This window comes from Gorilla gorilla, chromosome 8 (genome assembly GCF_029281585.2).
Source record: "Gorilla gorilla gorilla isolate KB3781 chromosome 8, NHGRI_mGorGor1-v2.1_pri, whole genome shotgun sequence".
In the NCBI taxonomy this organism is placed as follows: Eukaryota; Metazoa; Chordata; class Mammalia; order Primates; family Hominidae; genus Gorilla; species Gorilla gorilla.
The window spans coordinates 113,149,966-113,167,035 of record NC_073232.2 but is presented as its reverse complement, the minus strand read 5'-3'; positions in this window follow the sequence as shown (position 1 = coordinate 113,167,035).

The window sequence follows — 17,070 nt, the reverse complement described above, 5'->3', positions numbered from 1 at the left end:
GGTACAGATTTGGGTTGCAGGGTGAAATATGTTCAACATATTAATAAGAACCCCAGGGGAACTTCTAGGGCCTAGGGCTCTTCTCCACCTCCCACCCCCAAATAGTATTGGACAGTCTATTTTGTGTTTATATCCTTTCTCCTAGTTTAAATGTGTACGTATATACCACGCATGCGTGTGCACGCACACACGTTTATTTTAAGGGTTTTTTACACTTCAATTTGTAGTGGGCTAAAAGGAGATGACCAGGAAACTACACTAGGTAAAAGATTTAAGGAGTTCAGATGCGTGCTTAGGAGGAGCTAATAGGGGAGAGAAAACTAGGATGGCAGGGGGGATACTGGGGGGAAAGGACATTGAACAATGTAACCAAACCCAATTAGAGACTTAAGACAAAACTTAGCTGGGATTTGGAAAAAAAGAGAAATTAAGGCTGGATGACCATAAAAGGCTAGTTTGGGAAGATTTCTGGGCATGGGGATGGGATAAGGATGCAAAGACTGAAGAAATGGAGTGGCTTCTTTGCACAAAGCTTCTGTGGGGGTGCAGCTCAGCTCAGTTTAGCACCCTGCCTTGTTAAAGACAACAGGAGGAGGGGGCTCTGGCCTTGGTGAGAAGGAATGGGACAGCAGAAGAAACAATGTTACATGAACAACAGATCAAGTTTGCTGGGAAAATCAAGCCCAACGTGGGAGTTCCTGAAAGGAGTGACAGTATAACTCATGCCAGAGATCTTAAGCAGTCACACAGAGAGAAAACAGCTTGGGCAGATTGGTTCACACAGTACCTTAGCAGGCAGGGACTGAGAACAAAAGGTCAGTAAGTGACAGAGAATGTTACCAAAAAGCAAAGAACTCTAAAAGTAATTTCTGATTGTACCCAGTAATAAATTTTTGCTCTGAAATTGCCACACATTTAATTAACTCCAAGGCTCTTGTTGGAAGGTGTTCTAGGGCAGGCCAAGAGACAAAGACTGATTTGCTGTAGAACTGCTGGGGGGAGGTGAAGGTGAGGGTAGAGGGTGGCCTGGGAAGGGGGATAAGGAACAGACCCAGAAAAACAGGAAATCATTAACTTGAAAGCCTGACAGAGAAATACAGACCACGTGATGATCTCAAGAAGGGATGGCAAGCTCACAGCATCTCAAGATCCACACAAATCACTGTGCAAAAGGATGCCAAACTCAAAACTGCCCAAGTGCTTGGAAAAAGGACCTCCCAGGTTTAAGCGGCTGCTGGGGAAAAGCCAAATGTAAACTAATATCATGTCATGTAACCTAACGTTCTGGGAGTAATTAGTAGAGCTGCGCAAAAGCAGATCTAATGTGAAGGAACGTCCATTTCTTGTTCTATCATGATAGAATGGTGCCAGATAGTTTCCCACACTTCAGATACATGAGACACGTTATTTGTGATTTTCGACACGTCTGATATTTCCTATACTATTTATTAATGTTTTTCCTTAAATTGCTTTTTAAATTTAAGTACATTTATTTTAGGAGAAAACTTTAAATCATTCCCGTAAGTGGAAAATTAGTATCAATTTCCTAAAATGGAAGATAACTAAAAACTAATACTAGTAAAAATATATAACTAGTTTAAAAATATAAATATATCCAAGTTTCTTCTAGAGTTATCTTGTTTACCAATGGTGGTGGTAGGCATTGATAGGCGTAGATATTACTCGTACATCTGAAATATAAGAAACTCTTTGGGAAATATTGGTTTTAGGGATTCTATCCCATATTTAGGTGTTTTTCACACCCGGTTAGCAACTCCTTAGAGGATTTTGAAATTGATGTAATGGGTTACAGACCATGTTTTTTAAAAAAAAAAAAGACAATGGAATAGAGAATGTCTGTTCACTGCACGCAACATATGGGCATGTGTTGTTTTGCAACATTTTTACTTCTTCAATTGTATATATATTTTATATGGTAGTGATGTAAAAGGTATTCCTGTGGCCCCTGCTTTGGGCCATGGCCGAAATATTTAAAAGTCATTGCTATAATCTGTGTTCATATTTCATACTTGTGTGTATTGGTGGCACTGAACAGCCAAGGCTGGAGTGCAGTGGTGCAATCATGGCTCATTATAGTCTCAACCTCCCGGGCTCTGGTGATTCTCCCATCTTAGCCTCTCTAGTAGCTGGGACTACAGGCACATGCCGCCATGTCTGGCTAATTTTAAAAATTTTGTAGAGACGGGGTCTTGCTATATTGCCCAGGCTGATCTTGAATTCCTGGGCTCAAGCCATCCTCCATCCTCGCCTTCCCAAAGTGCTGGGATTACAGGCATGAGCTGCTGCACCCGGCCAAGAGTTGTTTAAAGACACGGAGCAACATTTAAAAACCAAAAGATTTCATACAAAATTCTAGATTTCTGGCTTCAAGTGGTACAAAGAGTGGTCTCGCACTTATGCTTACAGGGGCTAGGTAGGTAACTGAAGTGAGTGAATCAGGTCGATTTTCCTAACTTTTATAAAGCCTTGGGATTAAAGAAATATTTCTTAACAACAGCAATGACAGTGGCCAACGCTTACTGAACCTTATTATGGGCCAGAGACTGTTCTAAGCACTTCATGAGTACTGACTCATTTAATCTTCACCACATTCCTACAAATTAGAAAATGATGATCATTGTCTAGTGTCTGCATGGGCATGATAATAAGAGGCACCTACTACTGAGCCTCAGTGAGGAGAGGGGCAGTACTGTAGAACTAGAGAACACATTCCCCACTAAATGGGGGCAGCCTCTCCAGGCTATAGCTTCCATATGGGAATGCAAGCCCAGGGTTGCCTCCTCTCCTCTCAGTGTCAACCCCTGGGGAGTAGTGGGTGAGACATGACAGACCTGCAGTCAAAGCATGCAGCTTCTAGTGTCTTGACATATACCCTAACATTTGTTTATTTCTATAGTACCATGAGATCATGTTCTCTTAAAGCAAATGTCTCTTGGGGCCAAAGAGGAGAAAATAGTGAATGCTTTTGGTTCCCAGTGCAGTATTACAGAGAGCAGGTAAGAATGTCACTCAGGGCTTCATACTTAAAGAAATTGCTGTACTTTACCTATGAATAATACCTATGGGAATTTAAAAGGACCAATGGCCGATATCTATCAAAAATATCAAATGAACATGTCCTTTGACCCAGCAATTCCCCTTCTAATATATTTTAGATATGTACTTCTATGTTCACAAAGATGGATGTGTAAAAGTACTGATTGCAGCATTATCAGTAGCAAAAGACTGAAAGGGAACTAAATAGTCCAGCAACAGGGGACTGGTTGAATAAATGCTCATCTACACAGTAGAATATTAGGCTGCAGTTAGGAAGTCTGAGTTAGAAAGTCTAAGTTAGATACACAGGACGTTTTGTGGTTAAATGTGTAAGGCCTGGGGCTCTACTTCCTGGGTTCAAATTCCAGCCCTGCCACTCAGTAGATCTATGACCTTGAGCAAGTTACCCAACCTCTCTGTGCTACTGTGCTCATATGTAATGGAGAATGATGATACAGGTAGTATCTGCCTCGTAAGTTTTTGTGAATTTTAAGTGAGTTAATACACAGCTAATTGATCACAACCAGTTACAGATTTCTTTGTTCCTTCTCCACTCCCACTACTGCACTTGAGTAACCTTAAATTTTTTTTTTTTTTTGAGACGGAGTCTTGCCCCGTCGCCCATGCTGGAGCGTAGTGGTGCCATCTCAGCTCACTGCAGCCTCCGTCTCCCAGGTTCAAGCAATTCTCATGCCTCAGCCTCCCAAGTAGCTGGGATTACAGGCACGTGCCAGCACACCCGGCTAATTTTTTAATTTTTAGTAGAGATGGGGTTTCGCTGTGTTGGCCTGACAGGTCTCAAACTCCTGACCTCAAGTGACCCACCTGCCTCAGCCTCTCAAAGTGCTGGGATTACAGGAGTGAGCCACTGCGCCTGGCCTAAAAAAATTTTTTTTTTAAAATGAGTTAGTATACAAGTAGAACAGTGCCTAGCATGTAATAAATATAAGGTTAAGCAATTGTTACTTGTAATATAAGCTGGTGTGGAATAATCTCTAAGATATATTAAGTGAAAAAATTAAGTTGCAGGCCGGGCGTGGTGGCTCACACCTATAATCCAGCACTTTGGGAGGCTGAGGTAGGTGGATCACTTGAGGCCAGGAGTTCGAGACCAGCCTGGCCAACATGGTAAAACCCTGTCTCTGTTAAAAATACAAAAATTAGCCAGGCGTGGTGACACGCCCCTGTAATCCCAGCTGCTCCAGAGGCTGAGGCCTGAGAATCACTTGAACCCAGGAGGCAGAGGTTGCAGTGAGCCAAGATCGTGCCACTGCACTCCAGCCTGGGTGAGAGTGAGATTCCATCTCAAAACAAAACAAAACAAAAAACAAAACAAAAAAATTAAGTTGCAGAACAGTGTATGTTACTATTATACATAAGTTATTTTTCATATAGATAAAAGCAGTTATTTGCATGTGTGTGCCAAGACTATCTCTGGAAGGATGCTGTGCTTCCTAAGTGATTTTCTTTTCTTTTTTTCTTTCTTTTTTTTTTTGAGACAGGGTCACACTTTGTTGCCCAGGCTGGTGTGCAGTGGTGTGGTCACTGCAGCCTCCCAGGCTCCCACCTTAGCCTCCTCAGTAGCTGGGACTACAGGCATGTGCCACTATGCCCAGCAAATTTTTGATATTTTTTGTAGAGACAAGGTTTCACCATGTTGCCCAGGCTGGTCTCAAACTTGCGGGCTCAAGCCATTGGGCCACCTCGGCCTCCCGAAGTGCTGGGATTACAGGCATGAGGCACCATGCCTGACGCTAAGTGATTTTCTTTTCTTTTTTTTTCTTGAGATAGGGTCTCCCTCTGTTGCCCAGGCTGGAGTGCAGTGGCACGATCTCGGCTCACTGCAACCTCCGCCTCTTGAGTTCAAGCAATTCTCATCTCTTAGTCTCCTGACTAGCTGGGACTATGGGTGCGTGCCACCACAACTGGCTTATTTTTGTATTTTTTGTAGCGACAGAGTTTTGCCATGTTGGCCAGGTTGGTCTCGAACTCCAGACCTCAAGTGATTTGCCTGCCATGGCCTCCCAAAGTGCTAGGATTACAGGTGTGAGCCTCCACGCCCGGCCCTTAAGTGATTTTCTAACTGCAGCCTAGTATTCTACTGTGAATGAGCATTTATTTAACTAGTTCCCGATTGCTGGACTAGTTCCCTTTCAGTCTTTAGTTACTGATAATGCTGCAGTGGATACCTTTATACATCCATCTTTGTGAACATGGAAGTATGTATCTAAGATACATTAAAAGGGGAATTGTCAGGTCAAAGGACATGTGCATTTTATATTTTTGATAGATATAGACCATTGGCTCTTTTAAATGTCCAGCTTGCTCATAGGTAGAGAAGCTCATGACAGTGGTTGCCTCTAGAGAGAGAGGTTTTCCCTTATTTGTAAAATTTACATTTTATCAACTGCATATATAATTTTTCCAAGGAAATATGTGAATATATATCCATACTTTTTAATGTCTATGTATCTCATTTAAAAAAAAAAAAAAGGACCAGTGGTTTTAGATGAAAAGTTATGCAAAGTGCTATGTTAAATGCTTTCAGAGAAGGCCTTGCCAGATGGCCTCTGGTATCTCTGCTAGCCTCTGCTCACGTCTCTGTCTCCCTTTCTCAGGACCTCACCACTGAGAAATCCCCACTCTTACTTTCTCCTTGTGGGCAGTGTGGGAGCCAGCCTGATAGGGGATTTGGTAGCAGAAACATCTGTTGCTGGGTTCTCAAACTCAGTGTGTTTGAAACATAACTCTATCTTCCCTCCCCAAACCCCGAATTTGATGCTGTCCCCTCCATTATTCTCATCTCAGTGAATGATTTTATCCTCTCCCCTGACCTGTCACCCAAGCCAGAAATGTGGGAGTCCTACTAATCCCTCCCTCTGTCAGCTTCAGACCCTACGTGTTATCATCACCAAGTCTCATTGATTTTCACACTAAATAGCACTTGTTTCCTTTCTTCTCTCCTATACACACACACTCCTATATGATTCTTTTTAGAAATGTAAAAGGTATAGACAAACACCAATAATAGTATTACAAACCCATATGCACCACTCTGAACTCACAACTGTTAACATTTTATCCAGTTTCTTCTTTGCTGGTCTTTTTGTTTTTATAGTAAAACATTACAGGTCCTTTTTCCACTATCACCCCCAGGTTAATTCTCCTCTCCACCACTATTGTGATTTTAAAGTCCGCTAAACATTTTAATATACATATATATTTAATCATACAGAATATATAGGATTATTTTGTGTATGTTTAAAAAATATGCATACATGTACATTTTATTTATGTATGCCAGTTAATATGTCACATTTTATTTGTCTGTTACAAACAATGCTGTCATGGACATCTCTGTACATGTTTCTTTGTGTCCATGTGCAAGAATTTCTATGGGTTATATAATCAGAAGGGAAATTACTGGGTCATAGGGTATTTGCATTATCAAGTTTATTGTATACTGCAAAATTGCTTTCCATAAATGGCTGAATTAATGTACAATCCCACTAGCAATGTATGAGAGCACCGTTTTCCTTATGTTCGCTCCAATATTTGAAATCATCATGCTTTTTTGTTTTTGCTAACCTGAAGGGTGAAAGTGGTTTCTCATTGTTTTATTTTGCATTCCCTTAATTATTAGCTTGAATATGTCTTTCGACATCTTTGGGGAGCCCATTTAGATTCTTCTTTTGTTAATTGCCTATTTGTAAATTTCACTCATTTTCTACTATATTGTTTATATTTTTCTTTTTTTTGAGACAGAGTCTTGCTCCGTTGCCCAGGCTGGAGTGCAGTGGCACGATTTTGGCTCACTGCAACCTTCGCCTCCTGGGTTCAAATGATTCTCTTGCCTTGGCCTCCTGAGTAGCTGGGACTACAGGTGCGTGCCACCACACCCAGCTAATTGTTTTGTATTTTTAGTAGAGACGGGGTTTCACCGTGTTAGCCAGGATGGTCTTGATCTCCTGACCTCGTGATCAGCCTGCCTCGGCCTCCCAAAGTGCTAGCATTACAGGCGTGAGCCACCATGCCTGGCCTTGTTTATATTTTTCTTATTGGTTTGTACAGTTTTTAAAAAATACATATTTTGAGTACTCTTTTCTATCTCATCTGCTGCACCCCTGTGCAGGTCCTGGTCGGTCCTTGCAGAGTCTTTTGAAACAGCTTCCAAATTGGTCTCCTGTCCTTCAGTTTTTCCCTTCTTCAATCCATTGCAGCATGAACTATCTTTCTAATAAGCAAATCTGAGCATGCTACTCCCAAACTCATTACCAACAAGCAAATAAAACAAAAACATCATCATCAACAACAACAAAATCAAACAAAACCCCCTAACACATTTTAACATTTGCCATGCTACATAATCTATGATCCGGTCCCTCTGTACCTTTGCTGTGAAATCATACTGATCCTCCCCGTGCATCTTACGTTGAGCCATTCAGGACAATGCTACTGGCCATTCTTTGAACACCTCAGCCTCATTCATACTTCCGGGCTTTTGTGCAAGCCCCTTGTAGTGTTACTTGTCCTCCTAGTAAAAATCTCCTTGACATCCCTGAAGGGGCCTGGTTGCTCCTGGCTGAACTCTCATATTCACTGTGACTCTAATATTTATGACCTTGAATTAAAATAATTTATTGTATATATGTCTTCTCTCTAGATTGAAAGCTTCAACTAGACAGGGCTCTGTCTGTTCATCTCAAGAGGCTGTACAGGCTGGGTGCGTAATCCATGTAATTACATGCCTGTAATCTCAGCACTTTGGGAGGCTGAGGCAGGAGGGTCACTTGAGCTCAAGAGTTTGAGACCAGCCTGGGCAACATAATGAGACTTTGTCTCTACAAAAAATAACAAAAGCCAGGCATGGTGGTGCGTGCCCGTAGTCCTAGCTACTCGGGTAGCTAAGGTGGGAGGATTGCTTAAGCCCCGCAGGTCAAGGCTATAGTGAGTGATTGCGCCACCGCACTCCAGCCTAGGTGACAGTGAGACGCTGTCTCAAAAAAAAAAAAAAAGGCAGTATAGCAGAGTGGTTAGGAGTGGTGGACTCTGAAGCCAGACTTGCTAGGTTTGAATCTTAGTTTTTGCTACAGTTCAGAAAGGTACTTAGCCTCTCTGTGCTTCAGATTCTTCATCTGCAAAATGGAGATAGTAATAGTACCCATCTCAATGGCTTGTATTAAGTCAGTTAGCATATATAAACTGCTTATATTGGGAGACCAAGGTGGGAGGATCGCTTGAAGACAGGAATTTGAGACCAGCGTGGCAACAAAACAAGACTCCCATCTTTACAAAATAATTTAAAAATTAGACAGGTGAGGTGGTGTGCGCCTATAGTCCCAGCTGAGGTAGGGGAATCGCTTGAGCCCAGGAGTTGGAGGCTGCAGTGAGCTATGATCACACTGCTGCACTCCAGCCTGGATGACAGAGCAATACTCTATCTCTTAAAGTGCTTATAATAATGTCTGATATCTAGTAGCTCAATAAAGGTTAATTCCGATTATCCCTATTTATTAAACCCATTATTAAGAACTATTTTATTTATTCATAGTAGGCACTTGGCATGCTTGCATGAAGGCCTTGTTGACTTGCCCTGGATGTCTTAATGCCTTTTTTAGAATTAGGACTGAGGATGTTGAAACTCCTGTCCACTGAAATTGGGGTGGTACATTCTCCATGGAGGCTAGCTCTTCCAACTGAGTTAGTTCCCCCAGCCTGTCTGCTTGCCTAGCCCCAACTTCCTCTGATTTTTTGACACAAGGCCCCTTCCTGAAAAGGTGATTCCTAGGGCAAGAGGATGCAGTTGGTGCAGGGACAGAGCTAGCCTATGTGGCACTTGAACATTCCCAACTGAAGTTCCAGGAGTAATCCCAGTTGTCACTTAGTCCTGGTTTGGGCCTTAGTCAATAGTGCCCTCCTTCTTCTTTCTTTCCCCAGCCCCTCCGTCCCAGGCACTTACTTCCCAGCCAGAAACAACTGGAGACATTAGAGAAATGCATTGCATTAGATGAACCTGAGAACATTCTTTGCATTTTAAGGAACTAGGCGAGCCACTCTGTGGGACTTCCACCCCAGTCCTCTCCAGGTCACTTACCAAATCTGTCTTTTTCCTCTTCTGTTTGCTCTTGAAGCAGGCTTTAGTCTGAGGTCCCAACATGTGATAAACCCAAACCATCCGTTCCAAGATTTCCCCAGAATCTCTAGTTTCCCATGTTGGAGTCTCATGTGCTCTTTATCATAATGTTCTCTTTCTGAACTCTTCCTAGCACAAAATTCTCACTTTGTGTTCTTATGACCAGAGCAGAAACAAACCTTTCCTGAGTAGTCAGGAGCAGGAAAATGTCCTTTGTTTTTGTTTTGTAGAGCGTGCCTAGAAATGTCGCGTCTGAGTTTCTAGAGGCCCTTAGAGTGCTGCTGGCTTAGATCACAAACAAAAAATTCAGATGTGGACAGGTGTGGAAAGTCAAGGGATCAGCCTAGGGGATTCTGGGTGTCTCCAACTCGCCAGAACAAATGGCAAAACAACAGATGTCCACAGATGTACCGACCCATGAGGCACTCATATTCAAAACTTGCTTTGGGATTACATTTACTCGTGAAATCTTCCCCTTCTTTCTGCAGTACCCACCACCCAATCTCTATAGGGCTTGGGAAATTATGCATTCTGCAGACCTTATGTTATAGGTACCAGGAGGTTATGCATGACTTACTCAGGACTGGCTTTAGGACTCAAAAGTTCTGACATTTTCAGACTGTTCGTTAGTCATAGAATGTTGCAGCCTACCTATAGAGGTTGCATAATGATTAAAATGTATATGTTGGTTTAAGTAAATGCACAGAGGCAGCCACGACTGATGAGATTGAGACCTGTTGAATTGGGAACCCAGTATAGGACCCTCAGAGTCTTAGAGCGCTCTCTTAAAATAGAAGACATTTGGCTGGGCGAGGTGGCTGTCTCCTGTAATCCCAGCACTTTGGGAGGCTGAGGCGGGCAGATCACCTGAGGTCAGGAGTTCAAGACCAGCCTGGCCAACGTGGTGAAACCCCGTCTCTACTAAAAATACAAAAATCAGCCAGGTGTGGTGGCGGGTGCCTGTAATCTCAGCTACTTGGGAGGCTGAGGCAGGAGAATCGCTTGAACCCAGGAGGCGGAGGTTGCAGTGAGCCAAGATCAAGCCACTGCACTCCAGCCTGAGCAACAGGAGCTTAACTCCATCTTAAAAATAAATAAATAAATAAATAAATAAGTAAAAATAGAAGACATTTTCAGGGCTGGGTGCGGTGGCTCATGCCTGTAATCCCAGCACTTTGGGAGTCTGAGGCAGATGGATCACCTGAGGTCAGGAGTTCAAGACCAGCCTGGCCAACATGGTGAAACCCTGTCTCTACTAAAAATACAAAAATTAGCTGGGAGTGGTGGCGGGCACCTGTAATCCCAGCTACTCTGGAGGCTGAGGCAGGAGAATCGCTTGAACCTGGGAGGCGGAGGTTGCAGTGAGCTGAGATCCAGCCACCGTACTCCAGCCTGGGTGACAAGACTCCATCTCAAAAAAAAAAAGAAGACATTTTCAGGCTGGGGAAGAAGGTATATTATGGAAAAAAAATCAATATGATTTTTCCTAATGTTGGAATCAGAAATGTGGTTGGTGAACATTAGAAAGTGGGCATTTCATTTACTATTTTGTAAGGCAGACAGAAACCAGAGCCAAGAACTAACAAAAGTAAAAATTTTGTAAGCTTTTTCCCACCCCACACTTGTTATTGCTATTCCTCGTTTGCTTCTAGGAGTGATGGCAGAAAACACTTACAACTAATAGAGTCTGTGTGCTGGTCATCAGATGCATTAACACAGCAGGGAGTTTAGGAAGCTACATGCTGTTTCTAAGCCAGGCTTAGGGGAAAGGACCCCAGAGGATGGGTGGCAACCTCCAAAGGAGAGGAAGCAGTTTCAGTACCTAGGTCTGCAGCAAAGAAGGAAGAAGAGAGCTTTGGGTGAGGTACACTTGGGAGGTAGCAGTTGGTCTTGAGAAAGGGCCAAGCAGCAGCAAAATTCATGTGTGAACAAAGGTTTCGTAGCAGCATTGTCTGCAATAGCCAAACTGGGAACGAGTCAGGTGTCCACCAAAAAGGAATTATTAAATTACAGAACAGCTTTACCATGGAATAGCAGATAACCATTAAAAAGACTGGAGAGGTCTGGGCACGGTGGTTTATGCCTGTAATCCCAGCACTCTGGGAGGCCAAGGTGGGTGGACCACTTGAGGTCAGGAGTTCAAGACCAGCCTGGCCTACAGGGCAAAAATCCCATCTCTACTAAAAATACAAAAATTAGCCAGGCATGGTGGCGGGCACCTATAAACCTAGCTACTCGGGAGGCCAAGGCAGGAGAATCGCTTGAACCCTGGGGGCAGAGGATGCAGTGAGCTGAGATCTTGCCACTTCACTCTAGCCTGGTCAAAAGAGCAATACTCCGTCTCAAAAAAAAAAAAAAAAAAAAAAAAAAAAAAAAGCCTGGAGAGGATCTAAAGGTGCTGACATGAAAAGATAACTGAGATATTTTAGTGAATTATGAAAGTGAAAAAAGCAAAGTCCACAATAACATGCATATTGTGAAATTCCATTTGTATGTGGGTTTTCTTTTTAAGGATACCCATGCAATGTTTTCTTACATATTCTAGTATATACATAGAAAATATCTGGAAAGAAATAACTCAAGACTGTTAGTGCCTCACCCCACTCAGCTCTCTAAGATTGAGAAATACTAAGGGAGGCACCAAGGAATTACTACTTTCTTTTTTTTTTTGAGATGGAGTTTCACTTGTATTGCCCAGGCTGGAGTGCAATGGCGCGATCTCGGCTCACTGCAACCTCCACCTCCCAGGTTCAAGCGACTCTCCTGCCTCAGCCTCCTGAGTAGCTGGGATCACAGGCACTTGCCACCAGGGCCAGCTAATTTTTGTATTTTTAATAGAGACAGGGTTTCACCATGTTGGCCAGGCTGGTCTCGAACTCCTGACCTCAGGTGATCCACCCACCTCGGCCTCCTAAAGTGCTGGGATTACAGGCGTGAGCCACTGTGCCTGGCAGGAATTACTACTTTCAACTTTATAATCTTTTATTCTGTTTGAAAGTTTTAAAAACCACTTATAATTAAAAATTTTTCTTTTCTGCAAAAGGCTTTGAGCGTTTCAGCCAAGTGAATTTCAGGATTTACAATATATGAAAGCATATCTCTCAATGCTAATTTCAAATAAGAATATGGGCTTTAGTCTTCTGCTTTTTTCTTTTACTCGGGATGGTGGACAAAATTGCAGTATTAATATACGCTCTTTTCATGCACATGCAGAATATTTAGAAAGAATGACTGTTCTAAGCCATGGAAGGATTCAATGAGATGTCAATAAATGGATAGCACACAAATAATACTCTCTGTCTACAATGCAATACAATTAGAAATCAGAGACAAAAGTGCTATATTTAAGTAGTAGTTAAATAACCAATTTACGACACAGTCCAATTCTACATTCTCTCTCTAACAGAGTTAAGACAAAGGAAAAACTTGTACTAATGAAACTTTGATGATTTTTACCTTCACTCCTAAATATTATTATTTTTTCTCACCAATGGATTCACATCACACTCTCCTAATTATGAAGAGAACATTCATTGCTCCTGAGTTGAACTACATGTAAATAAATGAATGAGTTCATTTATATCTCACCTCCTTCCATGAAGATTTGAAGGCAGTTCAGTTGCTTGTGAACTCAATTCTGAATCTGGAGAAACCTTCCTTGCCAGTCAGTGGTTGTAACACTAATTTATTAAAGCCATGAAAAGATCCTAACCCTTGGCTACAGGCACCAGCATTTGAAAGACTCTGTTTTTTCTCTGGAGAGGAGCTCACACACCTGCCAGGCACAGTCATGCTTAGATACAGACATAGACAGATCCTCAAATATATCTTATGTGAAAGAAAAAAAAAGTTGCAAGACAATGTGTAATATGTACTGTATGAATTGTTAGATTATCTAATTTGCAAATCAGGTATATGCTTGGGGCACCAAGAAAGCAAAAGACAAAAAAAAAAAAAAAAACCACACACAAAAACCTAAAAAACCCCACAACTTTTTGAAAGAATACATTTAAAAAATACTGAAATAAATATTAAAGAAAAAATTAAAACTTTGACTTTTTGCTTATTTTTTTTTGTTTAGTATTTTAATTTTGAATTATACATGTGCAGGGCCAGGGGACAGAGTAACCATTTTTAGGCTTAGGGTTGCTTAAGTTCTAAGTCTGGCTATGATTTTATAAAAATATTTTATATAAATTTCAAAATGTATATTATATTTTTATTTATATTATATTTACATTTTTAATTTTATTATAAAAATAAATTTTGTAAACTTTACATATGTATTTGTATCTATTAAATATTCATATATGCAGGGAAAGCAATCTGGATAAATACACCTCAACTTAAAAGTGGTTATATCTCTGAAAGACAGGATTTTAACATCTACCTTATATGTTTCTGCAACTTTTGACATTTTCACAATGAGTATGAGTTATTTTTGTAATCAGGAAAACAATGAAGGTTAAAAACAACATAAAATATAAAGTGCAGGCAGTGGACAGTTAGGCCTTGTCCAGGAATGTCACTCGTCAGTTGTATGGTTGTGTGTGGTCTCACCTCGGTGTAGGCTACTGAGATATTGCTGCCCAGTCTGAAGCTTCACCCTTGATTCACTGCAGTTTCCTTTGATTCCTCTGTCCTGCTGCTGCCACCTCTGACCTGTGTTCCCCTTGTCAGATGGGGCTTGCTTGACATTCGTCTGACTATTAAGATTCCAACCCCTATTTTTCTCTTTTCCAGCTGACCCCCTGGAATTGACATTACCTCAGACCCTCTAATAAATCGTCAGCTCTTTTTCCTATGTAAACAGACCCTCTGGGCTGTCTTCTTGTGTGATTCAGAGCTTTATGTAAATATTCTGGCAAGCTGGGTCAATATAAAATGTGGATGTGGGGCCGGGCATGGTGGCTCGTGCCTGTAATCCCAGCACTTTGGGAGGCAGAAATGGGAAGATTACTTGAGGCCAGGAGTTCGAGATCAGCCTGGGCAACATATCAAGACTTCCTTCTCTACCAAAAAAAAAAAAAAAAATTAGCTGGGCATGACAGCATGCCCCTATAGCCCTAGTTACTTGGAAGGCTGAGGTAGGAGGATTGCTTGAACTCAGGAGTTTGAGGCTGCAGTGAGCTATGATTGTACCACTACACTCCAGCCTGGGTGACAGAGATTCTGTTTCTAAAATAAATAAATAAATACATACATAAGCAAATGAAATGTAGATACAATCATTTAAAGATATTGAGCACAGTGAGTTTTCATAAGCTGTGTTTAAATGGGAGGTAGCAATGGTACCAGCATAAAAGCCAGCTTTGGCCAGGCGCGGTGGCTCGCTCCTATAATCCCAGCACTTGGGAAGGCTGAGGCGGGTGGATCACTTAAGGACAGGAGTTCAAGACTAGCCTGGCCAACATGGTGAAACCCTGTCTCTACTAAAAAATACAAAAATTAGTCATACGTGGTGGTGGCCACCTGTAATCCCAGCTACTCGGGAGGCTGAGGGAGGAGAATCACTTGAACCCGGGAGGTGGAGATTGTAGTGAGCTGAGATCATGCCACTGCACTCCAGTGCACTCCAGCCTGGGCAACAGAGTGAGATTCTGTCTTAAAAAAAAAAAAAGCTAGCCTTTCCCGGGCAGAGGATGCTCACTGGAACACAGAGCCGGACAAAAAGTGGCCAATTGGCAGCAAGGAGACTACAATGTTTGGAGAGGAGGGGTATCAGGTGGTGATGGGGGACTTTGATGGGCTGAGGGGACTTCTCTGAGTGGAGAATTCATCAGGGGCTGGTGCTTCCTGAAGACAAAGGCTGCTGGGGCCAACTGGGATTTACTGGGCTTTAGCTAATCCTTGGTTAGGAGACACACAGATTACCTGTCTGGCCTATTTGTTAGTGTGTTATACAGAGATGAAAACCCAATAAAAGAGAGGCCTGGGAGAACAGAACTCCTGTGAGGTGAGAGGCCCCCTCCCCAATGTAAAGCTGATGGCCACTCCCAGCGGGTCTTGCTTGATGGATAGTTGGCTACCCAAGGAGAGAGAGAGGGAGGGAGGGAGAAAGGGAGAGAGAAAGGAGAGAGAGTTGAAAGGGAGGGTAGCACCCAGTGAGGGCTTCCAGTAACCATTTCAGAAAGGAGTCGATGGCACAGATGGGAGAACTGCAAAAAAAATTTAAAAAGAAAGAAAAAAAGGCAAACCAAAAATAAATAAAAGGAGTCAAGAGGCAGGCGGGGGAACCAAACCTTGTTACACCTGTAAGATTCTTGATTATGTGTGGCTTCCTCCATCGTGTTGTTTATATTTTCCACATCCGTTTCCATGGTGATTAGCAGTAAATCAGTAGCAGCAAAGCAATAAAAGCTTTAAAATAAAATGTATTTGTCTTTGGGGAGCAGCAAGAAAGGAGGAGCTGGTGAGGCTGGCAAAGGTACCTCCCCAAGGAGAGGAAAGCAGGCTGGTTCCAGGACTCACTGCAAGAAGGTGAAGGAGATCTAGACTTGGCAGCAAGCTTGGGTGGAGGAGGACCCTTGGGGCTGATTTAAAAAACAACTACAACAACGAAAACCCCAGCCCTTCTATTATTTTACTTGTCCTTCCATTGTGGCATTTATTTCACACCTACTTGGAGATAATAAATTACCCTGTGGTCTGGGTGCGGAGGCTCACGCCTGTAATCCCAGAATTTTGGGAAGCTGAGGCGGGTGGATCACTTGAGTCCAGGAGTTTGAGACCAGCCTGACCAACATGGAGAAACCCCGTCTCTACTAAAGCTACAAAAACTAGCCGGGCATAGTGGCACACGCCAGTAGTCCCAGCTACTTTGGAGGCTGAAGTGAGAGGATTGCTCAATCAAGCCCAGGAGGCAGAGGTTGCAGTGAGCTGAGATTGAGCCACTGCACTCCAGGCTGGGTGACAGAGTGAGATTCTGTCTCAGATAAATAAATACGTAAATAATCCTGTGATCATTTGCTTTTATATTTTCAGCTAGATGTAAGAATGAAACCATGTCTCACGTGTTCCTATATTCCCAAGCAGCTGATACAGAACAGGGCATGTTTCAAGGCTCAATATATTTTTCTTTCTTTCTTTGGTTAAAAAGAATCTTACTTCTATATACATATGTATAATGCATAAATGTGCCCTTTTTACTTCCTCTTTTTCCTTGGCTTCCTCCTCCCCATCTTCTCAAAGTCATACAATCATATGCAAATAGAATGCACACATACATATATAGATTTTTTGTCTATATATATTTCAAAGAAATATGATTATATCATATTATACACTTTTCTGCCACTTGCTTTTTTTTTTCCTCAACAATACCTTGGAAATCTACCAAGCAAACTTCTGCAATACAATCTCATTCTTTTTTTTTTGAGATGGAGTCTCACTCTGTCACCCAGGCTGGAGTGGAGGGACAAGATCTTGGCTCACTGTGGCCTTGACCTCCCAGGTTCAGGTGATCCTCCTACCTCAGCCTCCTGAGTAGCTGGGACTACAAGGACAAGCCACCATGCCTGGCTAATTCTTTGTATTTTTTTTATAGAGATGGGGTTTTGTCATGTTCCCCAGGCTGGTCTTGAACTCCTATACTCAAGCAATCAGCCTGCGTCAGCCTCCCAAGGTGCTTGGATTACAGCTGTGAGCCACCATGTCTGGCCCGTCATTCTTTTTAATAGCCAGAGGTGTGGCTGTGCTATATATAACTTATTCAAGGTGTGGCTCAGCTGGAGCTCCCGGCTTTCTGGATCTGATTGTTCACATTTCTTTCCAACCTGGCACTCAGTGACATCAGGCTGGTAGCTTGAAATCAGGCATGACGGGAATATTCACATCACAGAAATCTGCAAACACTGCAAACCAGGGCTTTTTCCTGGTTT